Raw genomic sequence first — 16,698 nt, forward strand, 5'->3', positions numbered from 1 at the left:
GGTGAAGCGGATACTTCTTGAGGGTGGGCCATTGAGCACTCAGCGTTTAAATGGGGCTCAACCCCATGTCTTGAAGTAAGCCTTCTATTTTGCATGCCTGTATTGTTGCTCACAAACCTCTTTACACTCCAGTTTTTGCACACATCTCTCAGACTTAGATGGTCATTACATGCTTTGTATGTGCAAACCTGATCAGCTGGCACATGCATGTGAATTCAGGGTTTTGAATTTGCATGAACTTGGGTGTGAAAAATGGCATGCAAAAACTTCAGTGTGGGGGAATATATGTGCAAAAGCAAGTGTGAAAATGGAGTTTCATTATAGAGGCTGCTTTTGAAAATGTGATCTTCAAAGCTCGTCCGACTGCCTCTCTCCAGTAGTGGGTAGAATAAGCTGTCTCAATTAGACAGCACTTGGAAAAGACCTCATAAGGAAGAGGACAGTATTACAAGTCCAGCACACTACTTGGGTTAAGTCAGGGATTGGCACACGGCCTGCCACGGTAAGCTCCCTGGTGGGCCAGGCCAGTTTGTTTAACTGCCATGTCCTCAGGGTCGGCCAATCGCAGCTCCAAAGGCCGTGGTTTGCCACTTTGGGCCAATGGGGGCTGCGGGAAGCAGTGGCCAGCACATCCCTTGGCCATTAAGTAAACCATAACATCCCTGGGTTAAGTAAACCATAGTTGTATTTGGAAGGGCTAGTGTTCTATTAAATTCAAGCGGTGCTGATGGTAGAAACTGAAATAAACAAAAAATAAATTGTGTGACTAAGACTACAGGAAAATGAGGCTATAATTCTGGGCAAACACTGGCAAAAAAGCAAAGGTCACCAGCAGGCAGGGGTCTGAACTGTGCTGTGTTGTGAGCTTTTCTCGTCTGAATACAAGCAGAACAAGGCCTGAGCAATATTAAATCTTTCAGGGACAAAGGCAGGGAAATCCAAAGCTAAGGCTGCTGTTTTCTCTTCCGAAGAAAGGCTTTTACTTGTCAGGACCCAAGTGCATTTGCTGCCTAATGTGCTAGTGATATCAACAACTGTAACTGCAGAAACACAGAACCAGCTCTCGGCTGATTGGTGAAGAAAGGCTTGATTTAAGCGCTGTTGTTCGTTGGGTGTATGTATTTGTCATTGGTAAGTCTGCATCTAAAGTGTGTTCTGTTCAGAGCTGGGATCTTAGGCAGCTTTATTACGGTTGCATATTTATTTTTATAATGAGGCGTTTCACTTCCTGCACCCAACGGTGAGTCTCATTTTACAGGCTGTGAGTGAAAAATGTTGCATTCAAGGCTAGTAGCCAAATGTACTGAAGGCTACTCCTTGCTCTCTGCAGGTGACTTTTACACCTAAGGGTGGCCCAGTACAGTGCTTTCCCCTCCTCTGGGGCAGCTGTACCAATTTATTAGACCAAAACTGTGGCCCATTCCCTGTGCTTTCCTGTACAGTTACTGGGGCTTAGCAGCTGAAGTTCAGTAACACACCACTAAATGGGAAGCTGGCAGTGGTGCCATGCTAAGGCCTGAGCGAGAATGCAAGGGAGAGCCTAGAGTATCTGTCAGATGAGGACGTGCCAGTTTTGGGGCAGGGAAGAACCAATTGTTGAGAAGACAGACACACCAGAAAGGATAGCTTGCCCCCTTGGCTCTCCATTCACTGGGACTTGGTTTAAGCCTCTAGTATTTTTTGTACAAAGAGGGGGATCTGGGAGGATTTAATCTCTGATGGGATATTTAACACTTGGGTCGTTCCCTTTGCATGGGCCAGGTCTTGGCTGTGAAGCAGTCCCTCCTGTTTACCAGGAAGAGCCTGGGTTGTGTTCTGTACTGGTTAGTTACGCCTCTGCAATGGCTCCTCTCTGCTTTTGAGACACCTTCTCAGTTTCTCTAAATGTGGATTTTCACATGCAGGGGGAGCTGACGGGGCGGGGGGGGGGGCGGGGGTTGGCCGGTGATCAGGTCTGACGGCTCCATACAGTTTTGCCCTGCGCATGGTGGGAAGACAGGATGCCCCTGTCAAGAAAAGCACTCGGCACATATGCAAAGGCACATCCCCAAATGCTCTGCTGTGCTACTGTGTCTTTTTGAAGGAGCAGGATGGGACTGCACCTTTGGGGTGAGTATGCTGTCGGCTTGCAAAGGAGAAGAAGTTGCAGGGGGGAGTGTGTCAATTTGTGCCCCATTAGCATAATGGCTAAGTGGAAAAACTTGCTTAGCTCTTCTCCAGAATCACTGCTAGAAACTGTGTTCCTGGCTGGGACCTTGCGGGTCCTGTGTCTAGCCGAGTGAATGCGTACGAAGACACCCCCCCCCCCCCGAGTGGCAGACTGTAGTGTCGCCAATGGCACAGGTGTATGTAGTCTCTGCTCCCAGTGGAATGCAGATGTAACAATGCATCCTTCAGTCACTTTCATGCCCCTTGTTCCTTGTCTGTATGACGTCAGGCAGTGGAACGGGTTCCCAACCAAAGTGATGGAAGTCTCATTGCTTGCAGCTTTTAAAACTATGTTAGACAATTGTGGGGAACAATCTTGCTTGAGGCCCCAGGAGACAGGCTAAGTGATCTAATAGGTCATTTTCATCTCTAGGTTCTGTGGTTTCTCACTGGCCACGATTTCGCAAGGCTTCTTTACAGCCTGTCTTCTTTTAAAACAACCCAGTTCTAACATTCCTCAAAGGAAATGGATGATTATCACATAACTCCCATTGGCACTCAGGGATCCCCTATCGAAACTGATCTCCCAGACAAAAAAAAGGGACTGATCCTACAACCTGAAGCCAGTAGTTCAGCAGCTGTTCTGAAGAGGTATTGAGCTGCAGAAATACTGGTTTAAGACAAGGGCCCAGCAGGAGATGACTGAAATGCCTCTGTGAAGGAAATCATAGCATTGGGAGGTCTGAACATTTTTTCTTTTACACTGGCTCTCTGTTGGTTTTAGTTTCCAGCCTCCCAGATCTTTGCTGCTTGATATTTAGATAAGTGAAGTTGCTGCATTTGCTTCCTTCCAGAAAAATAGGACTGGCACAAGCCCTGTGATTTTGCTGATGGAGATGCGATAAGTTTCCCTCAAACCCCACCCCCTGCCACCCCACCCCCCCCACGTTTCCTTTCTGTCCCTGTAGTTCTCTGGGAATGGCAAACAGACTTTTTAAACTGAGCGAAAGTCTTAATGTGAGGTGAATCTGAAACCCACAGTTTGGATTTCAAACAGTGAGAAAATCGGCGCTGACTAATTCCGCACATAAAGCAGAAAACTTTCATTTCCTGCAGGCAGGATGGAATTGACTGTTATATTAAGACTTTAGAAGGAGCACTGCCCTGGAGTAATTTCACTGCTGTCAGGCAATGTTGACATCTAGATTAACCTCTATGCAGTGAATTTTACAGCAAAGCTCATTGTGATGCGTGTGGGATATCTCCTGTAAATCCCAGCTGAAGCCAAGGGTGTCCCACCCCTTCTATGAGAAGAAGGAGAAGAGCCTAGCAAGCGACTGTGTTTCTTTTACCTCAGCAGAACGCGGCTCTGATCTCATCCAGGCCATTCCTACTGAAACAGGCTTTCTGCTCTGCTAAAGTGACAGGAGTTTTAGTACATATATTTTTTTTAATCCCCCAAGGTATTTAAATCAAGGGGATGAAAGGCTCTTTGCTATTGACAAACAGGTCCTGACATGTATCCACAAGCAGACAGTCATAGTTAAAAGAAACTGGTTAACCAGTGGCTGTTAGCTTCTCTCTCTGATTAACTCCAAACTAGGGCACTGATGAGACCTGATACAGTGAGCAATGCCACTCACTCTCACAGCTGCTGCCAACAGGCTGCATCTAGTGTTAACCAGGCAACCAAGAGGCTAACTATTTAAACTGTGAGCATGACAAAAGATGCATGAATTAAAAGAGTTCACGTAGTTCATTCTGCAGAAGTAAAAGGCCATTGCAATAGAAGTCTCCGAACTCCTTGTTTCTTTGCTCTGGCTGTTAAATCCAAACTGCCAGGCAGGAGCAAGTACCCTTGGTATTTTCTTTAAGAGTAGCTTCAACAGCAAAAGTTTCAAGGGCTGAGAGGTACAGAAGCGGAACTGCCTTCTCCTCCCTTGTGTGCTAGAGACAATGTTCTCAACAGGCATTAGTAGGTACCTAGTGATGTCATCTAGTTCTTTTGATTACCTCTGTGTAGACAAGTACTGTCAGCTGGAAAATGTCGGGACTTGAGGGTGTATCCTGCATTTAGCTATTCTTTATGCCTTGCTCTTCTTGTTCATCTCCAAACTCATATATGTCTATAATCAATAGCAAAAATTCTAGGCACATCTTGAACACTGTGTGAAGATGTGGTCGCCCCATCTCAAAAAAAATATATTGGAATTGGAAAAGGTTCAGAAAAGGACAACAAAAATGATTAGGGGTATGGAACAGCTTCCATATGAGGAGAGATTAGTAAGCCTGGGACTTTTCATCTTGGAAAATTGATGACTAAGGTGGGATATGATAGAAGTCTATAAAATCATGACAGCTGTGGAGAAAGTAAATAAGGAAGTGTTATTTAGTTCTTCTCATAACACAAAAACTAGAGGCTCCCAAATGAAATTAATAGGCAGCAGGTTTAAAACAAACAAAAGGAAGTATTTTTTCACACAACACAGTCAACCTGTGGAACTCCTTGCCAGAGGACATTGTGAACGTCAAGGTTATGACAGGGTTCAAAAAAGAATTAGATAAATTCATGGAGAATGGGTCCATCAATGGCTGTTAGCCAGGATGGGCAGGGATAGTGTCCCTGTTTGCCAGAAGCTGGGAGTGAGTGACAGGGGATGGATCACTTGATGATTACTTGTTTTGTTCATTCCCTCTGGGGCACCTGGCATTGGCCACTGTCAGAGGACAGGATAATGGGCTAGATGGACCTTTGGTCTGACCCAGTATGGTCATTCTTATGTTCTTATGCAGCTCTCATTGACTTCAGCTGGAGTTGTGTGTCCTCTGCATCTCTGAAATCAGGCCTATAAACTCTTTTTTGAACCTGTATTTGCTATCCCCATTTAGAATACAGCTGGAAGGGTTGCCTCAAAGGTTACAGAGAAGATCATGGTGTCATTTTTGACTATGGAAAGAATATGGTCAACCAATTTAACCAACAAAGAAAATCAAACTTGGTGGCCTAATGTAAAAAGTAATTGGTATTGTATTTTGCTTTGGACATCCATGCATTAATATTCTGCAGATATGATTTCCCCTTTGTTTGCATTGTTGATGCTATAAAATGTCAAACACACTAAAAACAAACTAAAAAAACCCTTCAGCAACCCAGCCTTTGGGGTTTGGAGTAATTTTGGCTGAGTCACAAATAAGGTTACTGTCCCTTTCGCTTCTCATGGATATTAATGCACTGGTCACTCAATCTACTGCTGACTTTAAAAACATTCGCTTTGCTCGCTGTATTTTAAAGAATACAAAATCCTGAAATTCTTTGTGCCCCATGTGGGAAGCCAAAAATGCCCAGGGTGAAGTACCACTTTGCTATGGTTGGGATTGTGATTCTCATAGGGTCTGCTACATCTCTGTGATTCCCAGCAAAGCACCACTTCACAACCATCTTTGTTCCAGCCAAGAAAAACTAGGTTTGTGTCCCCTTTCATCAGAGCTATTTTATCACTTGGGTTTGCTCTTGAGCAGTACTGGGCTCCTGCCTCTTGCGGTGATAGGTGGATGTTATAACTCCACAGCACACCAGCCCTTAGTTGCCCAAGAATTGAGACGTAATCAGGAAGGGGAGACCTGTATTCTTGTCTACATCTAACTACATCCCAGAATCTTAAGCACTTGTTTTCATGAGCACTGAGCTGACATCTTTACTGTGCTGTCCACAGTGAACCCTAGATGTTTGTGCCAGAGAGGATACAGGGAACTCAAAACCCATCCCTATGTTGGAGGAATATAGATTGTTCCTTCCAATGTGCGTCTTCTTGAACTGGCTGAAGACGAGTTTCACTTGCCCAACTGATTTACTTTCATCCCTCCCACTTCTCCCTGCCCCGACTCACTAAATAATGTTGTGCCATTGGCAAATGTCACATCATTATTCACCCTCTGTCCCAAGTCATTAATAACTAAATTGACCAGCACCAGCCCTGGCATCGATGTCTGGGGTCACCCCACTATTAACATCTCTGCGCAATAGGAACTGCCCAGTTATTCTTCCCATTTGCTCCCTGTTTCTCCTTGTTAGTGTCTGATCCATGATAAGATGTTACCCCTTGCTCTGGCTATCCAGTTTCCTTATTAGCCTCTTATGAGGGCATTTATCATAGTCTTTTTGAAAGTCTAATAAAATGATACAAAGGTCTACTTTATCTATTATTTCCTTCCCTCTTCCAAAGCATTCTCAAAAGTTAGAGAGAAAATTGACTCTTATATAGACTATGTCAAAGTGTCTCTGCCTTGTTGCTTTCATCTGGGAGTTTCCCAACTATTTTGTAGTTGGCTTCCCAACCCTTTTCCCGAATCCTGCAATTAGAGCTCCCCATCTCTCAGGCCTGAGTAAAAATGGAGGTCAAATCATACTCTGCTGGAGGGACCTTCTTTACGATGTTGTGGGGAGGAAATCTCAGCAAGTTTCTCCTTGGATTTTCTTTCCAGTGATAGCAGGAGCAGGGGATTTGGGGAATCCAGAGGGAGGTAAAAGAGCTCCCAGTTCTGTAACCTACTGCTGAGATTTCCACATGGAAATCTGGGAGCAGGGCAGGGGACATTGCCATGGGGATCAACATTTCTCTTATTCAATTCTCCTCCCAGCCCAGCCCTCTGAAGTCCACAGAGTGCCATCAGCACAGAGGTACAGCTCAGGTGCCTGCCCACAGCACAAGGATAGGGAATTTCCAATTGTGCCCTGCCGTCCCCAATGAGATAGGAACAAAGTTAGCAAAAGTCCCAGAGTAGAAATAGTTCTGGTTTATGATGTTTTCCCTACAGGGATTATTTAGTTTCCTTTTCTAACTCCGTTATTTAAGACACAATCCCACAGTAACTATAAACTTGCTCTGAAATATGGAATGAACACGAAGAATCCGTTTGTTTTAGATTTTATGCCTATAATTTCGCTGAGAATTCGGCTGTTACTCAGCCCCCCGCTGGTTGTTCTGATTGGAAAGTCAGTCAGGACTGATTCCTGATGGGATCTACTCTAGTCCTTCCTAGTTCTTACACACTTGGGCTGCGGCAATGAAAATAATCAGCAAAAAGGACTGAGTTATTGTTACTGCGTATAGACCTGAACCCTCCACTTGATGCTGGGCTAAAGCCTGATAGGTGTTGAGCACCACAAGTGTTCATTAGAGTCGGAAAAGGTTGTGGGTTCTGGGTGCCTCTTGAGATCATTCATTGTGATGTTAGGAGTAGTGTTGCAGGAAATGAGGGGGTGAAATTGGACAAGAAAAAAAATGTGTCAAACAAACAGATTGTTTCGGGTTTAGTGCAAGAAAATCCACAATTGTACATGAGACAAGATTGAACTCATTAAACTGGATTAAGTTTAGAAGTGTGTGCAACAAGAGTGATGTCATGGTGGGAGTCTGCTATAGACCACCGGACCAGGGGGATGAGGTGGATGAGGCTTTCTTCCGGCAACTCACGGAAGCTACTAGATCGCATGCCCTGATTCTCATGGGTGACTTTAATTTTCCTGATATCTGCTGGGAGAGCAATACAGCGGTGCATAGACAATCCAGGAAGTTTTTGGAAAGCGTAGGGGACAATTTCCTGGTGCAAGTGCTAGGGGAGCCAACTAGGGGGAGCGCTTTTCTTGACCTGCTGCTCACAAACCGGGTAGAATTAGTGGGGGAAGCAAAAGTGGATGGGAATCTGGGAGGCAGTGACCATGAGTTGGTTGAGTTCAGGATCCTGACGCAGGGAAGAAAGGTAAGCAGCAGGATACGGACCCTGGACTTCAGGAAAGCAGACTTTGACTCCCTCAGGGAACAGATGGCCAGGATCCCCTGGGGGACTAACATGAAAGGGAAGGGAGTCCAGGAGAGCTGGCTGTATTTCAAGGAATCCCTGTTGAGGTTACAGGGACAAACCATCCCGATGAGTCGAAAGAATAGTAAATATGGCAGGCGACCAGCTTGGCTTAATGGTGAAATCCTAGCGGATCTTAAACATAAAAAAGAAGCTTACAAGAAGTGGAAGGTTGGACATATGACCAGGGAAGAGTATAAAAATATTGCTCGGGCATGTAGGAAAGATATCAGGAGGGCCAAATCGCACCTGGAGCTGCAGCTAGCAAGAGATGTCAAGAGTAACAAGAAGGGTTTCTTCAGGTATGTTGGCAACAAGAAGAAAGCCAAGGAAGGTGTGGGCCCCTTACTGAATGAGGGAGGCAAGCTAGTGACAGAGGATGTGGAAAAAGCTAATGTACTCAATGCTTTTTTTGCCTCTGTTTTCACTAACAAGGTCAGCTCCCAGACTGCTGTGCTGGGCAACACAAAATGGGGAAGAGATGGCCAGCCCTCTGTAGAGATAGAGGTGGTTAGGGACTATTTAGAAAAGCTGGACGTGCACAAGTCCATGGGGCCGGACGAATTGCATCCGAGAGTGCTGAAGGAATTGGCGGCTGTGATTGCAGAGCCCTTGGCCATTATCTTTGAAAACTCGTGGTGAACGGGGGAAGTCCCGGATGACTGGAAAAAGGCTAATGTAGTGCCCATCTTTAAAAAAGGGAAGAAGGAGGATCCTGGGAACTACAGGCCGGTCAGCCTCACCTCAGTCCCTGGAAAAATCATGGAGCAGGTCCTCAAAGAATCAATCCTGAAGCACTTAGAGGAGAGGAAAGTGATCAGGAACAGTCAGCATGGATTCACCAAGGGAAGGTCATGCCTGACTAATCTAATCGCCTTTTATGATGAGATTACTGGTTCTGTGGATGAAGGGAAAGCAGTGGATGTATTGTTTCTTGACTTTAGCAAAGCTTTTGACACGGTCTCCCACAGCATTCTTGTCAGCAAGTTAAGGAAGTATGGGCTGGATGAATGCACTATAAGGTGGGTAGAAAGCTGGCTAGATTGTCGGGCTCAACGGGTAGTGATCAATGGCTCCATGTCTAGTTGGCAGCCGGTGTCAAGTGGAGTGCCCCAGGGGTCGGTCCTGGGGCCCGTTTTGTTCAATATCTTCATAAATGATCTGGAGGATGGTGTGGATTGCACTCTCAGCAAATTTGCGGATGATACTAAACTGGGAGGAGTGGTAGATACGCTGGAGGGGAGGGATAGGATACAGAAGGACCTAGACAAATTGGAGGATTGGGCCAAAAGAAATCTAATGAGGTTCAATAAGGATAAATGCAGGGTCCTGCACTTAGGATGGAAGAATCCAATGCACCGCTACAGACTAGGGACCGAATGGCTCGGCAGCAGTTCTGCGGAAAAGGACCTAGGGGTGACAGTGGACGAGAAGCTGGATATGAGTCAGCAGTGTGCCCTTGTTGCCAAGAAGGCCAATGGCATTTTGGGTTGTATAAGTAGGGGCATAGCGAGCAGATCGAGGGACGTGATCGTTCCCCTCTATTCGACACTGGTGAGGCCTCATCTGGAGTACTGTGTCCAGTTTTGGGCCCCACACTACAGGAAGGATGTGGATAAATTGGAAAGAGTACAACGAAGGGCAACAAAAATGATTAGGGGTCTAGAGCACATGACTTATGAGGAGAGGCTGAGGGAGCTGGGATTGTTTAGTCTGCAGAAGAGAAGAATGAGGGGGGATTTGATAGCTGCTTTCAACTACCTGAAAGGGGGTTTCAAAGAGGATGGCTCTAGACTGTTCTCAATGGTAGCAGATGACAGAACGAGGAGTAATGGTCTCAAGTTGCAATGGGGGAGGTTTAGATTGGATATTAGGAAAAACTTTTTCACTAAGAGGGTGGTGAAACACTGGAATGCGTTACCTAGGGAGGTGGTAGAATCTCCTTCCTTAGAGGTTTTTAAGGTCAGGCTTGACAAAGCCCTGGCTGGGATGATTTAACTGGGACTTGGTCCTGCTTTGAGCAGGGGGTTGGACTAGATGACCTTCTGGGGTCCCTTCCAACCCTGATATTCTATGATTCTATGATTCTATGATTCATCATATTCTCCCTAGCAACAAAGAATATTTGCTACAGAGAGAGGAACGATTCTCTATCCCAATCGCTTTTAATTTTGTTTTTCTTGTTCTTCTGCTAGAGCAGAGCAAACCCTGGCTCACAATGTCTTTGAAAGCTGGAAATTAGGGTGAGAAGTGGGGTTGGGAGCGGATGAGAGCCTGATCTTGTTCAGTGGTGTAGATGGGTAACAGCACTGCATCTTCCTGGGATCAGGTCCTAATCATCTGGGATCAGATCTCCCCTTTCCCCACCCCCCCCCCCAAATCTATTTTGTGCAAGCATTGTTCACAATGTTGTAAATCAGTTTTATCTCTGAGATTACAAAGAGACAAAAGCAGCCACTAATCTGGTGATCTTGCTGTATCTTAAACCAGTAGAAGCATTTCCCTGCAGATCAAAATGCCTGCCTAAGGTCAAGAAAGGTGCTCATGGAAAACCAAACAATGAGATTGTTTTGAAGACCTGTCTGTACCTAAATTTTTGCAACATGTTAACCACAGCCACCAGGGAATTCTGTGCTGAGGACAGGGACACCTGCGACACCGCAGAGATCAATTTCAGGCTACTCCGCTTAAGAACGGTCAGTGTAATAAACATTATCGGAGGCAGGCTGTCATGCAGTGTCTGCAGCTGATGACTGAGTGTTTAGTCTGTCAGACTTGTTCTGGTCTCTGGTTTCAGGGTGGCATGTTCTTGCTGGCATTTAATTTGGGACTGTGTGTTCAGCACCATGGACAGCGGTCATTTGCTAGAAGTGAGTAAAATTTACAGGCTCTCGCCTAGCTTCATCTCCCACAGGGCTCTGGCTTTCCCCCATCATTTCTAAGCCCTGGTGGTTGTTTTTCCTAGTGGCTGCTCTTTTGTGTGTGCTTTGCTTATCCAGCTCAGCGTGTCTAGACTTTTTTCCCCCCCTCATGCTGCACCCTGAACCTGCTGATGTTGGGCCTGCTCCTAAATCAGTGCGTTCCTCTCTATGTGTCAGGACTACTTGGGTGAGTAAGGGGGGCAGGGCTGGATCCATACATCTCCCACTCTGAGAAACAGGCCAGAGAGCTCTGAGGAGAAACAGCTTGAAGATTAATAGGGATCCATGCAGGCCAGCAGTTCTCAACCTGCGGCCCAATCAGCACACACCTGTGGCTTGTGTAACATCCTCAGAGCCATATAGGTAGTATATATATTATGTGGATGCAGCCCACATAATACAGAGAGCTGCATATGCAGCCCTAGTGGTAAATAGGTTGAGAACCACTGATGTAGCCAACGGGCTGGCTCAGCTACCCTGTAACTGATCTGGGACTGTTCTGGCACTTATTTAAGCCTAAATGTTCAAGGACCTGGTGTTATCATTGAGCCAAATCCTTACATCATTCCAAAGTAGAGAGACAAGTTATAGCATGTCTAATGTATGAAAAGGCAACGCAATCGGACCATGAGGCTTGGTACCGACTGTGTATGTGGGATTCTCCCCCTGTCTCCCCCCGCTCACCTTTTCCTGACACCTAAACTTTTCAACATTTGCTTTGTCCTAAAAGATTTAACCAAGTAGAGTGAAACTATTGGAACTGGAGCTTCAGTGGAGTTACTCCTGATTGTCACCAGCATTTGTGAGATCAAGCTCAGGTCCAGCGACAGTTGAAAAGCACTGGGCCAGTTAGAGGTTTGGAAGCGCAGCCTTTGATCTGCTTTTGCTTATTTTAATATAAAATCATCGTGGTGCAACAGTGCAAGGAAATGAGTAGCTATCACATATTAGTGAGCATATTTGTTCTCAGACTCAATGAGGTAACAGCATGCAAAATCCCTCTCAGCTTAGTGTCTCTGTGCTTTTTTTTCGCTCTAACAGCCCTGCCCCGCTCTAAGATTACATGAAGCAGATAAACTCCATCTCAAGTGGCTGATTCTGCAAGTGTCAAGAATAACTTTCTTCTTTTGGGCAGCTTTGGGAGTGATCAGGAATTGTAGGTCCATCCCCAGCTCTTGGGTAGGGATGGGCTACCTGATTCAGGAAATGGAAGATAAGAACCAGCCAGAAACTTAGCTCAGATATGGAACCGAACCTTCAGATTGGTTCCTGGGAGCACCCCTTCCTGTCTTCCCTCCCTGACTCAACAAGCCCACTGTCTTGGCTGAAATCCATCTTGGGGTTTGGCAGTTGTGGCTTTGCTCAAGGCTGTAGGAGATGATGAATGTTGGGGTCACCCAAGCATTAGGAACCTCATAACTTACAAGCTCTGATCACACCAGAGAGAGAAAGGGAGTCAAGTCACTAATCTCTGATGAGTGAAGACCAGAGCCAGGAGGAGGAGTTGAGACGTAGAAGTGGGAGGGGTCTGGTTGGCATAAAGAAGAGAGAGAACTGGTGGCATAAGGAGGAGAAATGCCAGCTGGTAGTAGAGTCAAGGAGCAGTATGGAGTTAGGGAACCTGCTGCATTTTAGGGAGAGGGAGTCATAGGGCAGGGGGGTATACTGGGATTGAAGAATGGGGTGTAAGAGGGAGGCTGTTGGAAATCAGAGGGCTTGCTTTGCAGAAGTGGGGAATCCTGAACAGGGAAGTGTTAAATGTTGGAAGGGAGGAAAGAAATCATAAGTGACTTGTGTCCATTTGAAGCAGCTTTGAGGGCCCATCTGGACTTCCCATCTTGTTGGGCTTCTCCCAGGTTTGATCATGGATCTCTCACTCAATACCTTACAAACACCAAAGTCTTATTGTTGTATATTCCACTGTCCGATGGTTCTTGCCCAGCCACAAGTGGGTTGTTTTGTTTGGGTTTTTCCCCCCTGTGTGAAAGGGATTTGTTTCTTCAGGAGAAGTGTCCTTTAAAATTCCAGCTAAAGCTGGAGGTAATTTCTTGCATGAGCAGCTTTTTATAGATAGGCTTAAAGCAGAACAAAAAAACCTTATGTTAACTAAGTGCTATTTCACATAATGTGTTCCATGAGAAATGAAGGATTTCCTGCCTTGTAAATGATGTACATTGATGTAGTTCATACTGGACACTTGGGTCGGAGGAGTTGTGCAGAAAGGTTTCATTATCTGAAGGATCAGTTGGCACCTGGGACAGACGTGAGGGGAGAGCAGGATGTATTTGGGAACGGAATTAGGTGCTGTATTCTCCCCTTCCTGAGATACTTAATATGTGATGCGGTGACGATGGCTGGCAGTGGCGCGTGTCTGTCCAAATGTCCCATCCCCCCGCAGTAGGGGTGTATAAGTCTCAGCATTGGAAAAATGGACCAGCTCTCAAAACAAATATATTCACCTGCTTCTGTTCTGCAGAGATAGATGAGCCTTTGATTGGGGAAGAACTGCGGTGGCATACACAGGCTGTTGTCATCAGCAGTGACTCTAGCCATTGGGGAGCTGTGGTTCTGCCCCACTTGGAAAAAAAGGGAAAGTAAAATCAGAGTCCAATAAGTTGGCCTTTGTCCCAGCTCCTGTGTACCTCTGTTCACAGCTACTATGGAACAGAATGGCTCTGCCAGGTGTAGAATGCCCTGCGCTCGTGCCCCATACTATACAATTCACATTCCAGTAGGGAGCAAGGCAGCAGCTGGACTTCACCCACCAGCCCAGCAGCTGCCACAAAGCACTAAAGGGGGCTGTAATGCACCCTTAACTCATGAGCACATGTACAGCCCTCCCCCAGAAGAATTTTGCTCTACGCAGCCTCTGGCTGGAACTTGGCCTCGTCTTTGCAGACATGTTGGGGGGAACATGGCTAGCATCCCATTGACTGGATTTTTACCAGGCTAATGTGAATATCAGTTAACGTTATTGAAACTCTGTATGAACAGAAAACAAAAAATCTCAGTGACATTTGCTGGATTGAATTGTTTGTTTTTACCCATTATACCAATAAGCTACAATCGTGGCCTCTTTGGATCCTGTTTTAAATTCTGCATCTGGATCTACAACGGAGGCCATCACCTCCTGATACTTAGCCACTATGGGGGCCATCAGTGTCTCCCGATTAAGGGGTCAAAAACAAACTACCAGCCTTCAGGTCTTGCTGTGGTTCTCAGCCCTTCCATATCACAACACCCTTTGCCATACCAGGACCCATCCCGAACCTCCCCTTCTGTCAAACTAGGATCCTCTCCCATGGGACAATATGAGAAAGGCAGGGCGGTGGCACCCCCTAGAACCTGTCTGCAACACCCTTCTTCCCCAGGGGCTCCAACTGCTAGGGGGAGGAACTCTGCTCTGGGTATTAGCCAAAGTGGGTTCCCTGTATCCTCCCCATTGTAATTTGGATTGAGCTCTTTGCTACACTGAGGCGGGGGGCATGATTCCATTATAGTTTTAGACCCATAGAAGCCTTTTACAAATTTTTAAAAAGTGTTTGAAATTGAGGTTAAGGAACATCTGAAATGCTGAGGTATTTGCCCTTTCCCCAGACCCTCTCCCCACCCTTTGCTTCTCCTTTCCCCCGTCCCCAGCCTCAAAATGAAACAGAAAATTATTTTTTTAAAACTATTGATAATTTATGTTTAGTACAAAGGATGATTTAATGGCATCACCAAAGGTCGTTCATTCCATTTACACTTTCCTCCTCCACCCCCAAGCCCATTCTCCCTGTTGCCCCCGTCATCCACCCCACACACTCCCCACCATAACTAAAGAAACACAAACACTGGAGACCATTCCGATTTGGTCAACAATCATTGGAGGACAGAGATTTTAAAAAAATACTAACCAGCCACCACAAAACGAAACCATGTCCACCTTTCAATCCAATAGTCAACTGCTGCAAATAAAAGATGAACTCATTTCTTGACATTTGTTTAAAAAAAAAGTCTTTTATACCTGTTTGTGTGAGCGTGTGTATGTATATACATACACCTGTGTTCATACACACATATGCACACATCTCTCTCTCTCTCTAATATAAATATATTGTACGTTAGAGCTGTAAATATTCCTTGGTCATGTGTCTATGTCTTCTTCATAGTATCATATCCTCAGTGTTATGTTAACAATTCCATTTATTGATTGATGAAACTGTGTGTAGAGCTGTACCCTCCTGACATAGTTTATGTAGATCTCTCTTCTCAAATAAAGTACAAAACAACCATTAACTAGGCTTTTTCCCCCCTCCTCTGTCTGCCTGTCATTCAACTTTCTTTTTATGAACATCGTCTTTGATCTTTTATGTTCAAGTTTTAATCACAAGCTTAAGGCAGGAATTCTTGGGTGAAGTTCTTTGACCTGGATTTTGCAGGTCAGACTAGAAGATCATAGTAGTTACTCCTGGGTTTAAAATCTATGGGTGAAATCATGCCCTATTGAAGTCAACGGGAGTTTTGCCAATGAGGTCCATAGGACCAAGATTTCACACTAGAATTCTAAAGAAGGGCAGCCTATTTTTCGTTTAGTGGAAGCTCTGATTCGGGAGCATGAGATAGCAGCTTCCAGAGAAAAGTACCAGTTTGCAGAACTACTAAACCCAGCCCGATTCACCTGATGGGAAGGGTGTGAACCACCATCAAAGTCAGTGTTCCTTCTCACCTGGGTTTCTAGCTCATGAACTAGTTAAACCCAGATGAAGTCTTTGTTACAGAAATTCCATCGCTCACATGTCCCTTGACAAATTGCTTCCTTCTCCAGGCAGGGCCAGGAGGACACATCTCTGACAGGTTTCAGCCGTATTAGTCTGTATTCGCAAAAAGAAAAGGAGGACTTGTGGCACCTTAGAGACTAACAAATTTGTTTGAGCATAAGCTTTCGTGAGCTACAGCTCACTTCATGAAAGTTTATGCTCAAATAAATTTGTTAGTCTCTAAGATGCTACAAGTCCTCCTTTTCTTTTTACATCTCTGACACTTTCTTGTGGGCACTTAGGACTCTGCATCACTATGTAACTGCCCCCCCCCCACGCCACAGCGCGAGAGGGACTTGGTGGGTGTCAGGTCCCTGTCTCCCCAGGGAGAGCTGTTAGCCGGCTAAATAGTCTTCTCTGAAGCTCTGCTAGCTTTCACTTTGCTTTGCAGGTAACACTTGGTGTACTCCCATCCCCGAACACCTCAGAAGTAGCTCCCTGTAGCATCCAGCCTGTCACTGGACACTCACAGAAATGACCAAGTCTGCTGTCTCAAAAGAGACAATGTACACACAGCTGGGAGACTACAACCCAGGATCAGGCCCTTCCTGACAACATAGCACTTGGTGAAAACAAATGCAAGTTTAGTAACAACAGAGCTTCACCGATTCAAGTGAGTATTGAGTAAGAATAATGGAAACAGAAATGGTTACAAATGAAACAAAAGCATAACACACTTCTAAGAGATGCCTTGTAATTGTGACAGGCTACATTCCTTCATCTGCAATAGTTTCTCACCCTCAATGTCCTTTTGCAGAGCTTGCTGATTTTGGCAAACCAGGAGCCAAATTTTCATGAACAACCTCTGCTCCACTAAGGGTGTTCCACAGTGAAATGGATAATGAAATGTTCTGCAGATGATGATTACATTTTCCAAGGTTTATTGTCTTTGCTTCCAGAGTCAGGGTAACCCCTGTTGGTTTCACATCCCTCTATCAACCTGTTTTCCTGTTGACATGCCATGCAAATAG

The sequence above is a fragment of the Dermochelys coriacea genome, chromosome 10 (assembly GCF_009764565.3).
Source record: "Dermochelys coriacea isolate rDerCor1 chromosome 10, rDerCor1.pri.v4, whole genome shotgun sequence".
Taxonomy (NCBI): Eukaryota; Metazoa; Chordata; order Testudines; family Dermochelyidae; genus Dermochelys; species Dermochelys coriacea.